This window comes from Corvus cornix, chromosome Z (genome assembly GCF_000738735.6).
Source record: "Corvus cornix cornix isolate S_Up_H32 chromosome Z, ASM73873v5, whole genome shotgun sequence".
Taxonomy (NCBI): Eukaryota; Metazoa; Chordata; class Aves; order Passeriformes; family Corvidae; genus Corvus; species Corvus cornix.
Genome location: NC_046357.1, coordinates 18,942,950 through 18,964,068, shown reverse-complemented (window position 1 = coordinate 18,964,068; position 21,119 = coordinate 18,942,950).

The window sequence follows — 21,119 nt, the reverse complement described above, 5'->3', positions numbered from 1 at the left end:
GGCCACTTATTTCAAAATTCTTCCTTATGCATAAAAATTTGAACCCCTTCTGTCTCTGTGGTCACTGCACTGGTGCAGGCTATTTGGGTTTGAGGATTATCTAGGAACAGAATCTCAGTCATATACATAAAATATAGCACTGACTATGGATTAGAGAGGGGCTGCCAAGTGCAGCATTCAGACACCTGGCTCTATTGATTTTGCACTTTTCCTGTGATTCTACATCATGTTCCTTTAGTTTCTGGCAATCTCTATAACTTTTATGCTGACATAAATTGTGATAAAAAAGGAATCAAATAATCTCTCTTCCCCCTCAAGAAGTAGTTGGGAAAGCTCTATAGCACCATTAATATTTTTGCTAATGTAGGTGAACTCAAGGAGGATAAAAGTACAGGCAAAGTTAAATCTAACCTCTTGTTATTGTTTCTGTATTGGCTTTAGATTTGTTCTTCTAGAAAGAATCTTTGTGATAAAAATATATGGAAAATTCCCTTTATTAAGTTATTGTTATCACTATTCTGTTAAAAAAAAAAAAAAATAGCATTCCACAAGGGATCATCTCAGCATCTCTGATTAACTTCTTGGTTCAATTAGAAACCAGAGGTACTAAGACCATACTCAAGAGATGATGTAGGACATATCCTTTCACTAATGGTGCCCTTGCACTTAATGAATTCAAAACCTGCTGTTTTGAATAGTGAAATAGCAATAAAAAGTTAATTCAGTCCTCTGAAACCCCCATGTTTTACACTGTGGTAGGTGGAGGGATAACTGCCCTTAAGGACCTTTTTATTTTCAAACTTCAAAATCATAGAGTTGTTTGCTTACAGAGGAGTATGGAGGGTTGTTGTGGATTTTTTGTTGTTTGTTATTTGGCTGTTTGGGGTTTTTTTGATGTGGCAAGTGAACATGTATTCTTGAAGGTCCCTTGCTGAGTTGGTGAAAGTCTTCTAGTGATGCTATTAAGGCTCTCCTAGGTTCTGACCTCTAGTATGAAGCCAAAGGTGTAGCAGAATACCCAAACTTCTGAGAAAAAAAAAAAAAAACTTCTGAAAAAAACCCCAAAACACCAAAACCCCAAATTGTTATATGCCGCTTCTTGAATAACTAGCTAAAAAAGAACAAAGCCAAAGTTTTGTCATGTCTCTATCATCAATGGAGGGGTTTGGAGCACTGCCCAGAGAGAAGTTGTGCTAATACTCTCATTCATTTTACACTTCACAGTACTGTGTTAATAAATGTACTTGCTGCTTACTTTTTCCTTAAATTTGTTTTCAAGCATTGCAGTAAACATGCAGATCTCTGTGCAAGATCTGTAAAGACCAGACTCCAGTAACAAAGGTGGTATTAAAGAAACTTAGAAGGAAGGAATAATTAAACATACACACACACAAACAAAACAGGAGTGACAGAGAGAAAATTTCACAGGACTGGAACAGAACATCGTGGTTTGCCTGTCAAAGAAATTGTTTAATTAGAAAACTAACAGTTGTCGCCAAGAAATAGAAGTGCACAGCTAAGCTTTTTAGTAGTCTTTCAGTATCCCACATTGTTTGGATCATAGGCTTCTCCAGGGCAAATTAGCACTGTTTATTTCAGCAAATCATCTGGCTGCTCCCACAGGGACCTCTGCTTCTTTGACTCCAGCACCCAGGACCCACGCAGATCATCATGTATCACCTCCAGGAGCTGAGGAGAATTTTAATAGCAATAATGTTTTGTTTCAATTCTTGAACACGCATTGATGAGTTTCACGATTGCAAACTGTATGACATGAGAGACAGTAGTGGCAGCTTTGAATTTTGAAGGTCTTAAGTTCCCAAGAAGGTGCTTTTTAAGCAACTTTTAATGAGTTGGGTAAAGTATACTTTCTAGCCTAGGCAGTCTTGAGAGGAATTCTGGGAGATGATTCAGTGAATAAGTAAAAGAAAAGGTTGCTGGTATAAAATATTTTCCTAGGATTCTGGTACTTCTACTGTAACCAAATCAAAGCAAGAAAAAGAAGGCATTTAGGAAGAGTTATGATATATCCTTTTCTTTCAGGGGAAACCAGTTGTGGACAGGATAGATAGATAACAGTAACTGTTATCTATCATAAACAAAAAAAAATCATAAACAAAAAAAATCTTTTGGGGAAAATCTTATGTTTTCTCCAAAATTTTTGGAGAGTGACAAATGAAAAGTAGATGGCAGAGGATCTCTGAAGGTCTTCAGACAGGGAATAAATGTGCCATATGAAGGAAGACAACTTATTTCAAGTCAAAGAATTAAAAGATGCTAGTTAAGTTGTTTAAAAGCCTTCTGTCAGAGAACATTTATTTTTCCCTAAAAAAATGCTAGGGAAACACCCAGAGAAGAGACATCTTGAAGGAAATATTTGTGAAATACACAAATCTCCCACTGATGGTCACCTTGGTTTAAGTAAGAGATATTAATTGAAAATGATTAGTCTCTGTGAGTGCCATGCACACTTTGCCAGAGTCCCAAATAGTTAGAAAGACACTGCCCACAATGGAAAAAAATTATTTGTCATGGACAAATCTAAAGTGTTATTCCTAAAATGTAAATAATATGTAGGATTCATGGGTATGTATGATTCAAAGGGTATGATTCATGAATAGAAATTTGAATGCCTATGGGGATGACAGTTCACCAAAAACAAGTGAGTTAAGAATACTGGTTAGAAATGCTTGAATTTCCCAAAATTAATATATGTGCCTGTTGCTTGAGTTTGGATAAAACTGAGTTTATGTGGTTTCTGGGATTTCCTTGAGTAGGACGCTGGTTTGAACGCAAAGATTATATGAGCATTGAAAAGAAAGCTGTGAGAAATTCTAAATTCCAATAAAAGAATTAACTTTTAAAGTTGTGATTTTACTACAATTGAAGAAAATAAGAGAAGAATCTTTCAGTCAAATGACTTTTTTTTTTTAATATAGTAATTATGCTAGTTTTTAACTGAGCTTTAATTAAACTACTTTGCATTCCTCAGCTTGTGTTTGCATTCCTGACAGACTTAAAATAAAGCACATTTTTAATTTTGCAATTGCTGCACTTGCTTTTCACTCTCAGTTGACCTCGTCATTTGTTAGAAGCCTACATGTCCTTAATAGCTGAAACGTGAAGTAATTTTTTAGACTAGAGGAGACTGCTGAAGAAAAAGCTGTAGTACTGCCACTGCTGTAGGAAAAATCCTGGTGTGCAGGGTTTTTTAGGGGTGGCTCAACTCCCAGATGTAGAAGACGGGAGCTGGCTAGTCCTCCAATATGCTTAAATATTTGGAACAGAGAAGCATGGAAGATGATAGGGCTTATAGGGTCTCAAAAGTTCATCTACCTCTATATCCCTCCTCTAAGGTGGCATAAACTGCCCCATTACAGAAAATTGTTCATCTAACATGTTCCTAAATGTGTTCACTCATGAGATTCTGCAGCTTCCGTGGACTATCTTTTCCAGAGTGATAAGAACAGTAGATAAAGGCAAAGTGAACGTGTTAACTTTCATTTAACAAACAGAAGTTGTGTTTTTGCTAGCTGGGCTCTTTGTAGTTTAACAAGAAATTGTGCTGGATGGATTCTAATTAGATCCATAGCCCCCTTGTGGGTTCATTTTGAAATCCTGTTACCCAACTTGATCGTCCCGATTAAGCTCCAAATGAAAAGGATGCCAGAAGTCTGACAAGTAGGGTGGCAAGCCACCAACAAGACCTTAATCAACAAGAGTATTGCATGGTGGGAGGTCACAAGTCATGAGAAATTAGATAATGTGAGATATCTGAAGAAAGTACCACTGTCTCATTCCAAAAAAGACTTTCTCATAGGAACCATCACTGCCAGTGTTGAAAGAGTCAAATTGGGTTAGAAAAGTGTTGTGAATTCAAATACTGTTTTCAAAATATGTTTTGAATTTTTTGGCCTTGGAGAATAGTTACCTCAATTTAGCCTCAGAATAAATAGAGATTAAAGGAAGGAAAGCATCTTTTCTTTACAGAATATTATGAAAGGAGAAGTCCAGATCATTCGAATCTGTGAGATGAAAGTGTTTTTCCTAAAATAGTATTTTTGCCTAAAAACGGATTTATTTTCTTGTTTGTGAAATAAGAAGCAAAGAGGGAAGGGAAGGTGTGGGAAGGGAAGCGAATGGAAGGGAAATAAAACAACCTGAAACATCACTATAAGTCAATCATTAATTTTCTCTATGTGAAAATGACTTTATTCTACTTTTTCATCACATTTTTTCTCCAATTATTTTTGTGACATTCATTTTTCATTTAATTATTCATATTCATTGCTGTATTTGTAAGGAAAGTCACATCAGTAGCACAAAGAAAATCATAAAGCAGAGAATTAGAAAAAGGGAAACAATCTATTAACAGCATTACAAAAAAAGGTGAAGGCAATTGCAATTGGAAGTTCAAAATTATAGCAGTGGGAAGACAAAGAGAAGATTACCTCGATTGATAGAAACTGGATAGAGTACATAGAAATGAAATTATGTATTAAAATGAAAGACAAAATAAACAAATCATGAGATAATATCATGGATCTTTTAGTGATAAAGAATAAAGACTGATGATTTGTACAGATTTTTGTACACATAACAATAGTTTATGATAAATACATAGCAATTCCCAAGCTTGTATTACATCAAGTCAGCTTTTAGACATTTTTTCAACTTGGTACCACTTAACATTGGATTTGATTCCTACTTTATTTCCCACAGACAATTATTTATATAGAGTTGTGTATATAAATATATAAATTAACACCATTTACTTCTTCATTGAATCCTTTGGCTTTCACTACTGTAATTTTACTGGATCAATTGTGAAGTGAAATCTGTATGATATAATTGAATGAAGATAATAACCTGATCATGAAATATCACAAGACAAGTAAAGCAAATATAATATTTCTGTAAGACATAATTAAAAAAAAAAAAAAATCAACCCAGAATGTTTTGTGACTTACCTGTGTCGCAGGTTGGGTTTGTAACCGGGCAGAAACACCAATTTAGTGTAGTGGTTTGGTCCAAAATACTCATTACTGTTTATCTGCTGTGAGATAAGAATTAGGAGAAATGCAAAGCAGGCACCAAACTTGAAAGACTATAAAGCAGTTTATTAACAGACCTAAAAGAGGGAAAAAAAAATTATACCACCTTCAGAACTCTGCTCCTCCCCCCACCTTCCTCCCTTCTCCCACTGACAATGTAAAAAGACAACCCTTAAGATGTTCAGTCTGTTTACCACTTCCATAATAACCTTGTTCAGTCCATTTAGAAAGAGAAGTCTCTTCTTGCTCATGCTATGAAAACACAAAATAGTTTTTCCAGAAGTTTATAGAGAAAAAGGCATACAGACAAACCAACCCACCTCTTGTTACATGCAGAATGTATAAAATTTGCAGTTCTAAAGTCCTATTTCAGTTAGATGCCTTAATTTTATAGCAGATGACTTATCTTTACAAGCCTTTCAGGTAGGCTATGGCAAAATTATCTTGGAAGAAGATTATGTGTCTTTCTGGATCGCCTCAAAAACATTCTCAATATTCATGTTCCATCTCTTCCAACAAGTTGTTTATTCATGCAGGAAATGATGCAAGTCATTCTTAGAAAAGCCTCCATTTTTATCTGGGGAAGGTAATGAAAAACAAAATTCAGATGCAACTTCTATCTCTCTTGTTGAGGAACTTTCTCTGATTAAAATAACCCAATTCATTTAAAAGCCATTTGAAAGAGGAGAAAAGTACATCAGAACTGGTAATGTAAATATGGTAAATATGAACTGTCTTCTGAATATTATTGTTTTAGAAGCATGAATTTTGTGTCATCTGTATTACTAGAATGAGAGAAAATATACACAAACACCCTTGTCCTCTGCTTACAGAGTACCAAACGATGCATGCTTATCCAGGACCATACATTTGGAACAGATCTGTGTACTTTCTGATTAAATGACGGCCTCCTGCCAAAGAAGATTTTGTGTCTGGAGCCTGAACAAAATACCAGATTACATTTCCAACATCTGTAAACCACCGATTTATAGGCAGCAAGGAACTGATTTGTCACTTTAACTGCCCATTAGCTTTAGAGAAAATAATAACTTGCAAAATATGAAAAAAAATAATTGCAAAGATGAGAGAATCACATACTGACAGCTCCAAAATGGCTTCACAAGACATGCCTTCAAGTAGATCTCTGGCAGGCCCAACACAATGACTTTTCTATGAAAAAAAATAGCCATTTATCAGAGCCCATCTCCCCCCTGCCAGCTGTTTTCAGACATACTTCAGCAGAAAGGAGAGAGAAAAACCTCTTGATTGCATGTGGTATACTTTAATTCTTTCTTTACTTAGCAAACTGTCGTGTGTCTTTTTTCAAGCAGTTCTTGTACCCTGTTAGACTTTCTAGACCTTGATGTTCCCTTGTCTAACAAGCCTGTAACCTATATAGCCAAATGAGACAAGGGAGCATACAGAGAGAGACCTATGCTGGAGCAGAGGCTCCATTAGTGTCTTATTAGAAATTGAAGGACAGATCCTGTTCTTCTTCATGGTTCTGTAAGAAGAGTAGCTTCAGAGATTTCACCCAAACTGCAGTGGTGTAAATCTAGATGAGAATTTGTTCCTCCGTGACAGCAGCTCTGAACTTAATAAGACTGAAAAGATTGAGGGGTTAAAGTAATGAGTTCCTCAACAGTTCACCTCTTACTGCCAAGTATTCATTAAGCTTGTACTGGACGTCTTAGACAGTCACCTCTAAAGTCTCTGACTCTGGTGAAGATACAGTCAATCTTCACTGTAATGTCCTCAAAACTTATATCTCCGAAATGTGCTTTCATTAGATTGCTCTACAAATCACCCCTTTAAGACCAATTCTAAATATGCTTTCTGAACTGTAGAGTGATTAGTGCTGAATGCCGTACTTTGGGTGAGGTCCTAACGAAATACACTGTATTTCCTTAACAATAATTGAGTTGAAAGCTTTAATATAAGGGGTTTTTTTTATTATTAAAATAACTCTCATATCTCTCTCCAGGTCAATATGCTGTAGTACCTTCCCATTAAGCAGATATTATGTCCTTTTATTACATTCTCCGAGACTCATTATTCTGCATTTATCTGCATTGAATTTGCTATCTATTAGCTCAAGTACTTAAATGATCTAAATCCTTCCCTACCTGACTGTATTGTTTCTCACGGATGACCTTTCCTCCCAATTTACTATCATCTGCACACCAGAAATTTTTAGTTTAAATAATATGTTCTGAGTCATTTAAGGTACTGAAAAAGCTATGGTTCCAACATTGATCCCTGTGGTGCCCCTGACACGAGTAACTTTGCAGCAGCTTAAAAGCATAACTCTAATGTGCGATCTCACCAGCTACAGTCTAACAATATGGCCTTCCCACTCTGAAAGAACGGTAAAGCCTTGCTTAATATGTATTTAACTTTTTAAAATAGTGCTCTGGCTTTCTTGAAAACAGATGGCCAACATTCTAAAAGGCTTCAGGGCATGTCTGCACTATAGATGCAAAAAAAACCAGGGATGGTGAGCTCCATCCACTGATTTCAGCTGCCTTTGTACAATAGCAACTTTAAGCTGTACCAAAAACCTTTGCAAACTGTAGCAATGCTGCTCCTGGAGATGAATTTGCAATATATGTGTGTTTGTCTTTGAAAGCAGGCTTCCCCATCCCTGGAAGTGTTCAAGGCCTGGTTGGCTGGGGACCTGAGCAACCTGGTCCAGTGGAAGGTGTCCCTGTCCATGGCAGGGCGGTTTGATCGAGATGATCTTAAGGTATATTCAAACCTGACCCATTCTATGATTTTGTGAAGGATGAACCCTGCCCAACTCACTGCTGCACATGCTCAGTGCCAGTTTGAAAGGTTCTAAATCTCACTACTTTGCACGGGGTGAATGTGCCAGGTCAGCTATGAAAATAATGTAATGCTAAGATGAAAGCTAAGATGCTGGCAGTGCAGTGAGTATTCTGCACAATCTACTCACAAGGAAGGCTAAGGGATCACACTGCTTTACCTCTAAGCCCTGATGGAGATACTTAAAGATGAGCAGCCTCTGGATTCCTGGGTGGGCAGAGGGGAGGGCAGGCCCCTAAGGCATTGAAACTCCTCACCCTGACTGTGTATATTCATATGCTTCCCAAACAAAGCAGCCAAAGTAAAATCTTGAACTTAGGCAGACATAATACTTCTCTTTATCAGTGTTATTTGGGAGAGGTATTTTGGATCTAGGTGTGATGCAGGCAGTCATTCTTAGTGTGCCTGTGAGGCCTGTGGGAAAACCAAGGTTCTGTGAAAGATGGGGTGATTTGTCACAAGCAAGTTTATGTATGTTGATCTCTGTATTTTCTTAGGTAGAACTCCCTACAGAGAGAGCTTATTTGGGTTTCTCTGTATTATAATTTGCAGTAGAGAAATATTAAAAGCTTCTGACTTGGGCTTTGGCACAAGTAAGTTCATCAAAATGGGTGAGAAGATGTGGTAATATCCAGCTTTTTTGACAGAAAACTAACAGTTTGGACGACTGGATTAAAATGATCACTCAAGGATTTTTGGCAGAAAGTACCTCAGTTCCTTGCTCAGAAAACCACCCTGCTTCCCCAGGAGTGTCAGATAGACTCTTTCCACCTGTGTACTGGGACATTCCTCTTCACTGTAGCCCACTCTCTCAAAGCTTACTTCTTAAGGCTAACTTTCCTTGCCTCTATTATGCTTGGGGTTATTGACTCTAATTACTGTAGTCTGAGCTTTTCTTACCCTCTTACACCCACAGTGGTTTGTGTTCAGCCTGGCTGGGAGTTACGGCCCTCTCTAAGGGCAGACAGTTGCACACACATCCAAGCTTTAAGTTTTCCTTGAAAAGGAGGTAGGAGAGATGCTGATGAGAAAATCAACAAAAAATACTTCAAGAACTGTATTTCACTTTAGTAATTGGAATGTGTCTCAGCTCCAAAACTTGTGCTGATATTTTCCACTTACTCTATTTTTTTCTTCCTGCTGAAAAATAGGTTTCTATGACTGAGTAATTTTCTTTTTCCTAACAGCAGCAAAAGAACCAATTGTGTATGCACAATTTTAAGTTATTTAAATTCCATCACCCCAAAAAGTGATTATTTTCTTTCCCTAGGAGGCGTTCCAACAAATTTCATGCAGTCAAGGCAGGCTTAGCTACTTCTTTCTTTGGCTTTTCCACTTCTCTCTGTTCCCTCAGGATGTTCTACAATGATTATTTCTTTCTGTCTTTATTTTTTCTCTCTTTCTTTCTTCCTTTTTTCCTTTTTTTTTTTTTAACAAGTCGTTATCCTGAGATGGAGACTGCAGCAGTATTGCTGAAGCATTGCTAGATGCAGTAAGGAAAAATCATCAGTATTTGATGTATGTAACATCAAATGTGTCACAGTAATCTCATGTTGGATAATCTGTTATCTCATTTGTGTGGCATGAGCCAGTAAGATAACATGAACCAAAAATCTGTATGTTTGTGTGTGATTTTATTAATTTCAAAAATGATTCCATCTCTGTTTTGTGCAAATGATATCAGACTGGTTTAGATGAAAGAAAGGACAGGAGCTAATAGGTCTCATGGGACAGATATTTAGAGTCTTTTGACATCTCAGTATTTCAAATATGCAACACTTTGAATATGCTTAATCTTGAATTTATAAAGCTCTAGAGAATAAGACTTCAATTCATTCACAACATAGGTCATGATGGCACAATGGAATATTACTGGATGAGGAGGGCCCACCCATACAGAAGACGTGATATTTCATATTTCATGGCAACTTACAGTGTCACTCTTCTTCTGCAACTTTACGAAGGAGCATATAACTTATTCAATTTTCTGACACAGGCTCTGCCCATTAGAAAGTCAGAGACAGTAATAAACTTATTTAGTTTAGAGACTGTGGAAGGCATCACATGGCAGCAGTTTTCAGGAGGTTAATTGCCACTGATACTTCTCACAGACATTCAACAGCAGCTAAGCCTCTTCCCTTTTAAAATCACTCTCAGTCACTCATACCAGTAGGTATGGACCTCATAATCTTTCTTTCTCTCTTACTTCTTTCATGTGGAAAAATAGAGACAGAGTTCAGTCTGATAAAAAACAAATACTGAAAAATCTGAAACACTCAATATTAGTTTTCTGAGGTTTTGATGTCCCTGCCACCATACCCTTATTTTCCTCCAAATGCCTTTCCCCAGCCTCCACCACCTTTGTTGTGTTTTGCTTTGTGGTTTTGGTTTTATTTTTTTTGTCTTGAATGTTTTTATGGGTTTAATTTCAGGATCACTAGATTATTGTCATATCACTAGAACAATGCAGGAAATTTATAGGTGATACCCTCAGTGATAACTGCTTGGTTTGTCCATACTCTCATTGCTCTGTTATTACCCAGTTAATTCAGAGGAGCCACTTCCTACATCTCCGTTGAAAAATGAAACAACCACAAGCTTGTCTACCTAAACAGTTTTATTGATCTAACTTGAAAGCACCAATAAAAGAAATATTTTAGGAAAAGTTAATCAAATAAAAAGTCAAGTGCTCTTGGGAAAAAATGTTTTTTTTCTAAATTAAATATCTTCTGATATTCTTTTCCATCTCCAATGTTATTTAAAATCATTATTAAATACAATTAGTTAAAATTATTGATTACAGCTATTATTTTTAATAAAAAATGTCTTGTTAAGGAAATTGCTGTTAAGCAGAAAGTAGTTCTGTACTTAGGAAAAAAAAAAGAACAACTTTCTGATTTGTTCAGACTGAATATTGAGGATATGAACTTTGATATTAACTTAACTAAGCTTTCAGACATTTTATAGTGCAGTTGCCAATGAGACCTTACTCTTGAGTTCTTATGTCTAAATCTTGGTGCCAGAAGACAAAGGAACCAGTCTTTTGAGATTTACACATGAAAGTAAATAATAAAGTCTGTATTCCTGTTTGGCCAAATTTAGAAATATGTCCTCTGAGAGAAGGCAGGTCACAACTATCCCTCCCCCAGCAGGTTCGGGAAAAAAAATAAATTTTCCTCGAAGGAAAGTGAAAGAGATAAAAACTATTTATTTACCAAACACACAGGAAAAGGATAATGTTGCTAAATAATAAAACCTCTCACTCTGCTGAGAGAAACACGGGAAAATTTCAGAGTCCTTCTGTAGATCTCTCTCCCCCTCCTTGGAGCTGGGACGGGGTGGTAGGCCCACCTCCAGGGGCAAGGCCTCAGTGGAAGGTCCTCCCGATGTATTCTGATGTTGAAACAGTCCAGCAGAAAGAAAAAAAAAGTCCCAGAAAAAAAAAAAAGTTCAACTCTCTGTCTCTCTCTGGAGAAAGAAAAAGGAGCTGAAAAACTGGCCAAAAGCAAGCCAGGTGCCTTCCCCACTCTCACTTTGCTCCCGCAGCTGAAAAAAAAGTCTCTGTCTCTGTGTGACCTTGAATAAGCTGCAAACTGCTTTGAAGAAGTTTTGTTCAGGTTTTCCTTCGCTCTCTCAGGCTCAGTTTAAAGGCACAGAAAGGCACAAAATTAATTCCCTGGCATGGGGCAGTGATAGGGGATACATGTCACAAAGTCAACCCAAGACAGTCTGTTAAAAAAAGTTGTCAATATTTTCTTTCATTTTTCATGTAAATAATTTTTTTTTCTTTCTCCTTTTTTCTAAAAATGTCTCTTACTCTTCCACTGAGATTTTGATGAAACACTTAATGAGTTGTCAAACATCAGAAAACTCCTTTCTTTCCTGGGAAGAAAAAAAAAAAGAACAACTTTCCTATGCAAAAGCAGAATAAAAATTGCTGGTATCTGAAGCCTAAACTAAAACTTGCTGAAGTCAGTGAATATGAATCTATTCATATTCAGAAGCTGTCTTTTGAATACTTGCATTTCTTTGCCTGTGTGATAATACAGATGGTATAACACTAGGAGGTAGAAGACCTGGGTTTCTTAACCTAAGGAACATTGTTCAAGCAATTCCACATCAGAAGACCAAACTAGCCTTGGAAACAGAGTTTCTCCTACCTATGTGTGAGTTTTGCATTCATGGCTTAAATGAAAATGAAAGCTGAATTTCCAGCCAAGGAGCTTTGAGCTCCTTTTCCTGGAGTACTCACAACTGTTCACTTAAACGAGTAATCACTGGGCAAAAACAAGGACAAATTTAGGTGTCAGCCAGGATCTAGACCTGTCTCTTCCTTAGGCATGCCTGATTCTGACAGACTTCTCTGTACAGCTGAAACCAGAGGTTCACAGGATCTGCAGGTCCTTCCCATCCAGCTTCATTCCACAGAGGGGAGGTGAATTCAGTTCCTTCAGCATAGCTCCAGTCCTGCTGCAAGGCTTGTGTTTTGTGGTGAAGTAACTGGCATTTGAAACATCTCTTCATCAACCCCAGTTCACATCTCAAGCACCTTTTTTTTGTTTCATACACATCACATAACACACAGTTAAATACCATCATATAGATTCCACCACCATTCCAACTGGAAATACCCTGAGTATACTTCACATGTCACGATGTCCTGAAGACTTATCAATTTCAGTGATAAATTTCCATAAATAAGAAATAAATATCTAAGCCCTCAGTTCAGTAAAGACAGAGATGATGATGAGAAACTTCTCAAAGTAATAACCCTAATTACCTTAAAAGACTTCATTAGATTGGGTGTCTCAGGTGTCTAGGCAAAGTGTTTGCTTTCTAACTTTGTTTCCTGCGCACAGGAACTGAAATTCCACCAAACTATCCCTTTAAATGCCTAGGTGGTGAGTTGAATCTCTGCTCAAAGTATCTCAAAAATATATTTAGGTGCCTAGACGCATATGTAGCTGTGTTTAGACAGTAAACTTGGGGGAAATGCATCTCACTGATAAGAGAGATATAAAAGGGATAAGTATCTTCCTATATCTGACTTTGACATTGAGTGTCTTTAAATTTACTTTGGGGAGGGGAGGATTATCTCTGTCTCAAAACAAAATTAACATCCTGCAAGCTATAAACAGGTGCTACAAATATTATTTACTCATGTTCTTATTTTACAAGCGTAGAAAGACCTGATTCAGATCTAGTCGAATGACTCATTTTAATAGACCTGGTATGATTTTAATTGGTTGAATGTCGATTTTATCCTTCTTGTGAAGTATTTTGCTGCAGAGAATTGGAATCTTAACATGATCTGTGCTGAGATTAAGTAATATCTCTCTTTTAATTTTCTTCATTTTGTCCTTTGATCTGTATCTGTATCTAATAGATGCAAAAGAGTGCTTTATTTCAGAAGCTATTAGCTCAGAGAGAAATATTCTGTGTTTTTTCTTACTAGCAGACAATATTTATGGATTCTGTTGGGCCATATGGACAGTATTTTAGAGTCTTCCTTTTAGAGGGAATTTATAGTTTGTAAACTGTGCTTTCCACTCACCAAAAAAAAAAAAAAAATGGAAAAACATACTACTCTCAACAACTTACTGGACCATTTGTGGCATTATAAGCAAGAAACCTGAAGTGAGGAGAGACAAAAACCCAATCAAACAAATAAAAAAATCTTTCTTTCAATATAATTTTTCACTGTTGAAATGGCTAAATTTAGGAGAATTACTTTTAGAGAGTAACTCTGTAATGAATAATGTACCATGTAGTTGCATAGATGGATGAACCATGTGTTGTGATGGTGGAGAAAAGAAGCATTCATTTGGAAAACAGAAAGTGGCGTTGTTGGGTATACTGGAGTTGGGGAATTGCTTAGCAACCAGCTGCAGCACTTAGGCACAAACAAGTCTCTGGGGGCAGATGAGATCCACCCAGAGGTACAGAGAGAGCTGGTAGAACTCACCAAGGCAATTTTCATCAGCAAAGAGAGGGAACAGCTTCAAGTTGTGCCAGAAGAGGTTTAGATTGAAGATTACGAAAAAAAAAATTCACAGAAAGGCTTGTCAAGCATTGGAACAGGCTGCCCATGCAAGTGGTGGAATCACCATTGCTGGAGATATTTAAAAGCTGGAGATGTACTTGGGGACATGGTTTAGTGGTGGCCTTGGGAGTGCTGGGTTAATGGTTGGACTTGCTGATCATAGAGGTCTTTTAAAACATAAATGATTCAGTGATTCTTTGGGTTGGAGAATTTAAATTTTCATGAATACATATATGCATATGAAAGATAAGAGGGAGGTTTCAAGCTCATCTGAAACATTTGTACCTTTTGATGCTGAAACTCTTTGGGCAAGAGTAGGTAGAGTCTTCTTCTACTGAGACTATACCAATATTATAGAACAAATTTTTAAGGAACAGGTGAATTTCTGAAAGTATAATCAGCATATCTGCAATAAGGTGTTAAGCTATTCTGTAATCTATATTATTACAGTTAATACAGTGCCACTGAAGAAAGCCTCCTACCTTTTAAAGCTTCCATGAAGATTTTATTACTTTGATGTCCCTTGACAATTTTGACATGACACAAAGCAGATGACTATCAAAATTAATTTAATCAAAATTCATATTTCTGTCTTATATTTATTTGTTTCTTTGCTTCTGTTTAGGACACATATCTTTGTCTGTTAAAGCACTTAGTTTCAAGATCATCACCAGAAAAAAAAAAAAAAATCTAGTAGTCACTGACAAGTTTCGATCAGAATTTAAGGTTTCCTGACAACGAAAATCCTGTTCTCATAAATGTTGTGATACTGGAGCGTTCCTGAGAATTTTGGCACTTGAGCGGTTAAGTCAGTTCAACCAAGGCTGAGTTACTCACCAAGGTAAAATGTAAAATAAAAAGCACTGAAACACATCTCATCAGCACTCAGTATTATTTATGGAGAGTGCCTGGGCATTCCGGCGGGTAATACTCCTGTTGTTTGTTTAAGTAAAATAACTAATTTGTCTCTTTAATAAGAACATTATAGATATCCTGTGAATTTCTATGTCAGCAGCACTTCGAAAAGATGGTGTGTGCATAGACAGACATACTGAGAATAAACTACTGAGAGCTTTACTCTGTAGGTAGAAAGATGAACCTGAGGGTAAAATATTTCAGAACTATTCTGACAACAATGCAAGTTTATGAAATGCTTGTGTTGGGAGAAAAAAAGATTATAATAATACTCTGCACATGAGTTGCACTTTTCACCTGGGAAACCTAAAGTATTTTTCAGACATCAGCACTCCCAAGAGGAAGGTCTTGTGTTATTCTACAGATGGATGAACCAAAGTACAGGGGCATCTATCACCTTTCCAGCTCCCTCTGGAGTAAAGAAGACTTTTCTATTGGGCAGAAAATGATGCCCTATGATCTAAACTGCTTTTAAAAAAGAAAGGAAAATGAAAGAGAGGAAGAGAAAGAGAGAAAATGTCTTTTAGAGTTTCAATAAGCTGCCAGTGTTGTTGTGCACTGGTTGGAATCTAACAATACTAATTTTAATAGAAATGGCTGGAAATTTTTGCTGGTTTTAACTTATTTTTATAACTTGATCTTGATTTTCTCTAAGCATTTAAAATAGCATGAAACTTTTTCCTCCACTACTCTTCTTCTTGTGAGGTTAGTTTTTTTTCTAAGTGATTTTGAGCTCAGCAGACGTATTTGTGTTAACAAAACCAGGAATAGAAGTTTTAATGGCTGGACAGTTTTAATCCCATCTATTATAAATAAACCAGAAAATATGCTTAGTATTGAACTTGTGTTGCATGAGGTGTCTCTGGAAGATGCATGAACAGACATTTAATCAGACTGATTAATAGGCGTGTAATCTGATACTGGTAACTCTTTACCTTGTCCCCATCTGCTTTCTTGATTTGTTATAAAGTTTACTTCATGGAAATAAAATCTGCTGTGGAAGTTTGAAGATCTGGATTACATCTTTTTTGTACTCTTTGGACTTTTGCCTGTCTGTTTGCTTTTCTTTAGAAATGAACTGTTAAAGCAATATGCACAGGGCAAGATCCGCACCAAACAGAGCCTTGGCTTAAAACTTCTCTAGAAGTTACAGGTCCATGCCTACTGCAGTAGGAATGCCAGTCAATACCAAGGGACTTTTGCTTCAATGGGTTTGTAAACATCCTAAATTAAAGAAAGCCAGGTCGTCTTAGACAAACATATCAGATAATATGAGTAAAAGGACACGATCCTCTGCAAGGGAAGATGTTCTTTGCCTGGATCTTACCAGTTCAGAAAATGCTTTTAGGGTGTTCTTGGTTTAAAACATACTCTGTGGCATCTCTTTGGTGTCACTTAGAAAGTCTGTATATCATAGTTTCTGAGCATTGCTTCCTAGGTTTGCTCCTTTCTTAAAAGAGGGATCTCAATCCCTGTAACCTGAAGTTACATAGCAGATTCTCCTCTGCCAGAGCCCCTGTCGCCTTTTCCACCTCAAATTATGTACAACACACTTGCTTAGAGAAAAGTGTAGCTGTGAGTGAGAAAATACTATACTACAGGCCATAGAAAATTCTCTTATGGCCTATCAATGAGCTAGAATTCCAGAGCAGACACTGGGTACAGGATGCTCAATTAGTCTAGTAATTTGGGATGGATCAGATTTGAGGGACATGCTGTGCTACCAGTCAGTGCTGGCAGAGATATCTCCAGAGTAGCATAGAGAAATCTCCTACACTGTAGTTTCTTTTCTTACTTTCACAGAGATGAAATGTCTAAAACAACAGTAAAAGTGTTAACTATGAAATAATTTATTGCAATGGTTCCTTGAAAAACACATGAAGAGGATGATCCCCTAACACAAAGAATTAGGAGATTAAGGTCATATCTAAAAACACAACAATGCAAGGATTTAGCAAGGCAATGCAATTCCTTGAAAATTCCTTCCCCACATTTGTAGTAGTACTAGCTTGGTTGTACAAAAGAAAAAGGTGGGGGGGAGGGGGAAGGGAAAGAGCGGGGAGAGTCCTCTGAAGTTGAAAACTTTGCATGGAATTATTTATGATGTTTTCCATGATATTTAGATTTGTGATGAAGCTTGAGGTTTCAGCAAAGCCATTTTTCTGGTTTTAGTTGCAAACAGAAATTCAGCTGGATGATGTGCAACACCTGAGCTGAGGGCATCCTGGAGGATGTGGGAAAGGAGAACCCCCTGACAGCCACAGCTGCTGCGCTGCCTCTTCCAGGAGCAGGGAACATCTCTGGAGAGGAGGTTGGGGTAAAGCTGGGACGTCCTTCTGCAGGTGAGCATGGCCAGGCTGGAAAGGGATGTGAAGAGATAGAAACCAACATCCTACAGCCATAGTGGGGCAGGGACTGCCAGTGCCCAAAATGTGGTCCTGTGCTGTGAGCAGGTACAGAAAGTCCCACAGGTGCCTCAGGCCCTGTCAGTGTGCATGGGCCTTCTGTGGATCAGAGGTTTTCCAGATTGAGATGAAAACTCTAAATCTTACTGAGAGACAACTGTTCCCCCATAACCTCTGTTCCACAGCCAAAAGATGGTGGTGCTTGTAATCCATTAAGTCTTTGCCTGAAGTTAAAAGAGAAAAATTATACATAAAAGAAAGCGAAAATGTTTCAGAATCAGAATGTACCAATACATAACAATAGTTAAACTGCTTCATTTTCATGAGGTTTTACATTGATTCATTTATCCATTTTTGATTCCAGTAAGGGAGAGCAAGAGTGGCTCCCTACTCTTCGCTCTCTGAAATTAAAAGGCAGTAAATTTTAAACCAATAAAAGCAAATGTTGTTTTGTTTTGTTTTCTTTTTTTTTTTTTTTCTTTTTTTTAATGTAGCTGATACTCAACCTGAATAATTCACTGTCAGATGAGGTCACTAGATGCAACTGCAATATCAGGACTTTAGAAAAAGTCTGAGTAATTTTATTGCCACTAATAACAGTTTTGCCATTACAGAAGCTAAAAAAAATGTTGGAAAGGTCACCAGTCTTCATGCTTCAAGGTCTGGACGGTCACCTGTGGGGTCAGGACAAAATTCAGTCATGCACTATGAACACCCAAAAGTATACTTGCACACATACACTCACATCAGTACTTTCAGAATTACTCAGTAATAGTTTTTAACAGGTGATAGACAACGTGTTACCTGAGAAATGAAGAGTCTTAATTTTGAGCAGGTTAGTATTTTTAGCTATCTCTTAGCCAAAGAAGGGCTTCCCATGGTTTCTATTTCTCATAGATGCACTTGGATATTTGGCATAGAATTATATCATGAGTGGTTTACAACAGTAGTTCAGACCCTTTTTTACTTCAGAGAGTGACTGAGACAATTGAAAATGGACTTTGATGGGTTTGGTCCCTCTTCTCCATCCTGGGACAGATGCTGACCTCTTGTTCCCTGCCTGCATCGAATAGCTCGTCAGTGTACAGGATCGTAGTGTAGGGACCTCTATTCTGATCCTGCAGAGACCAGTACAACCACAGCAGAATTTTTTAACTTGACATGATGCCTCACCAGCAAGGCCCAACTTAGCAGCATGGAAGCATTTTCTTATTGTGCTGTTGGTAGATCATACGGTTAGTGAAACATTTTATGCCTTAAAGATTGGAGGAAATCTGAGGTTTGAGCTGAGAGGGGAGAGTCAAAGCTTAATCTGACCAAATAGAAGAGAAAAAAGTATTCAAGTGATTCTGAAGTTTCAGTGGAATCTCTAATCACTGAAAGTGTTCATCCTCAGCAGATGATCAAGTTCTTTTTTTTTTTTTTATGAAGAAAAAACCCAGAATACAATGTTCTTGTGTAATCAAATTTCCACAAAATTCTTCGAACCATTTAAGGCTGATTAGATGACACAGCTCACATTCTGTTGTGGGTACCTTAGACCTATTACTCATATCTAAATTCAATATTTTCTTCATGGGCTACAGCAGTATGATTATGAAACTGACAGATTTCAGGAAACCAGCTATGACTTCTTAGAATTGTGAGCTTCTTGAATGCCTCAGTGCTATTTCATGTGATATTTTACAGGCTGCCTACAGAGGCAGAGTTTGAGAGTGAGATAATCTTGCAGATCTCAGGCTCCTGGGGAGAAGTTCACTTTTCCTGTTTATGAAACTAGCTGATACTAGGCTGCACCCTGTAACTGGATGCAACAGGAAGGGAAAGTTTGTAAACTTTTTTTTTCCCAGATATTGACCAAAACTGAAGCATGAAAATGAATGAAAAAGGAAGGAAGATAAATTACAATTATAGACAAGGTGTGTCTTTTACTTGCTCAGTTTTACTTGCTTAACAAAAGATGAGGATGTTTAAATTGAGAAACTCCAGTGAGCAGTCACTGTTTCTCAGTCTCCAGACACCTCTGGACAGATGTGTGTCTGACAGATGCACAGTATTGTAATTAACATAAAGGCAACTCAGTCATGTTTAATAGGCTGCAATAAACAAGAACTTGATCTAGACCACATAATCCTCCCTTCTACCTTTTTCCTATGGTATTTCTAGGATTGTATGTATTACTTTCATGATTTGTCTATGATTTTAGCTAGTATTTCCATGTTCATAAAAAATTTTTTAAACTTATCATCCTTCACATATATACATACATGCATAGCACAGCAGATCCTCTACAGAAATGGAATATTTTGCAATTTTGGAAGGAAAGAGAAGATGGGAAAAAAACCCAAAAAACAAATGAGAGAGATAGATCCTCCTCACATCATTTCACATACTCAAAGAAGGTGCTCAGGAGAGAGCACAAGGAAAGAAATGTAGCATAACAGTCTGTGTAGGAAGAAATTGAATAACAATAAAATCTCTGTTAAAGAACTGGGGGAGCCTTGGAACTCACAAAAGACACTGAAATGGCTAAGATACCATCCTTTCTTCTTTTACTTCATTTGAATTTAAGGGGTATTTATTACATTGACGAATCTTCAGTATGTTTCTTTGACAGATTCATGAGTTGCATTTTGCTGTATATAGAATGCAAGCTTACACCAAAAAAATTTTTCTGCCCACTCCGTTTCCCTTTGGTAAATTTGAGAATAAGATTGGCTGAAACATCACAGGCTTAATATCTTAGAAAGTAAATGTGGTTTTTTTAATGCAAACCAGAGGTACTGGTTGGATGGGCTGGGTCAAGGAGACTGAAAGGAAACACAGTGGACAATCAGCATCTGAATGACACCTCCTTGGCCCTCATTTTATTCCATAGGAAAGGCAAAGGGACAAAGAAAGCAGCACACCTCACACCCTAAAATCAGTGTCTTCTCCCAAATAACTTTTTCTTTATTTAAATAAAGACATTCAGTGATAGGCATCAGATATGTAGACATCTGCAGCTGGTTTAATCACATTTGGCATATAATGCATTTTATATTCTGTGCTGAATAATCATGTTCTCTGTGTGTGTGTGTGTATCAAACATATGCTCTCTCCCACTCTTTTTCTGTCCATCAACAATATCTTTTTACACAATGGCTTGACTTCATCCAAATTTGACAGAAAAATAAAGGTTTCAAAGGCATTCTGTCATGTGCTGCTACAGTGCTGTTTATTCTGGGAAAACATACAACTTGAAAGACACTGTTGTCACACTCCCCTTAGTGAAACCATCAGATGTTCATACTTTATTAAACATCAGAGAATTCACGTGGTGAAAGTAATGCAGAGAGAAAGAAAAAACCTGGAAGCAGGTATTTATTAGCTCTGGTACTCTCTGAACTAATTATTTAAACACTGTTATTAGCTTAGACCATGGTTTAATGGCAGAGTATCTGCACCCTTTTAAAAGAAGCTGCCAAACTAATAAATGATACAGAGGTTTCAAAGATCCGATTTCCAAAGAGAACATGATATCTTTTAGATTTGGAAGTGGTGTTTCATGTAAGCACTGCAGTACTGGTAACAAGGACTAATTTTTATTGCAAATTATTTCTCTATACAGAAAAATTAGTTCTCCAGGACCATCCATCTGACAGTGTGGTTTTTGAATGCAGAAGCACAGAAAAGGTCTTTTCAAAGAGAGAGAGAGAGAGAGAAAGAAAGAGAGAAAGAGAGGAAGAGAGGAGTTGGGAGGGAAGGAAGGAAGGAAGGAAGGAAGGAAGGAAGGAAGGAAGGAAGGAAGGAAGGAAGGAAGGAAGGAAGGAAGGAAGGAAGGAAGGAAGGAAGGAAGGAAGGAAGGAAGGAAGGAAGGAAGGAAGGAAGGAAGGA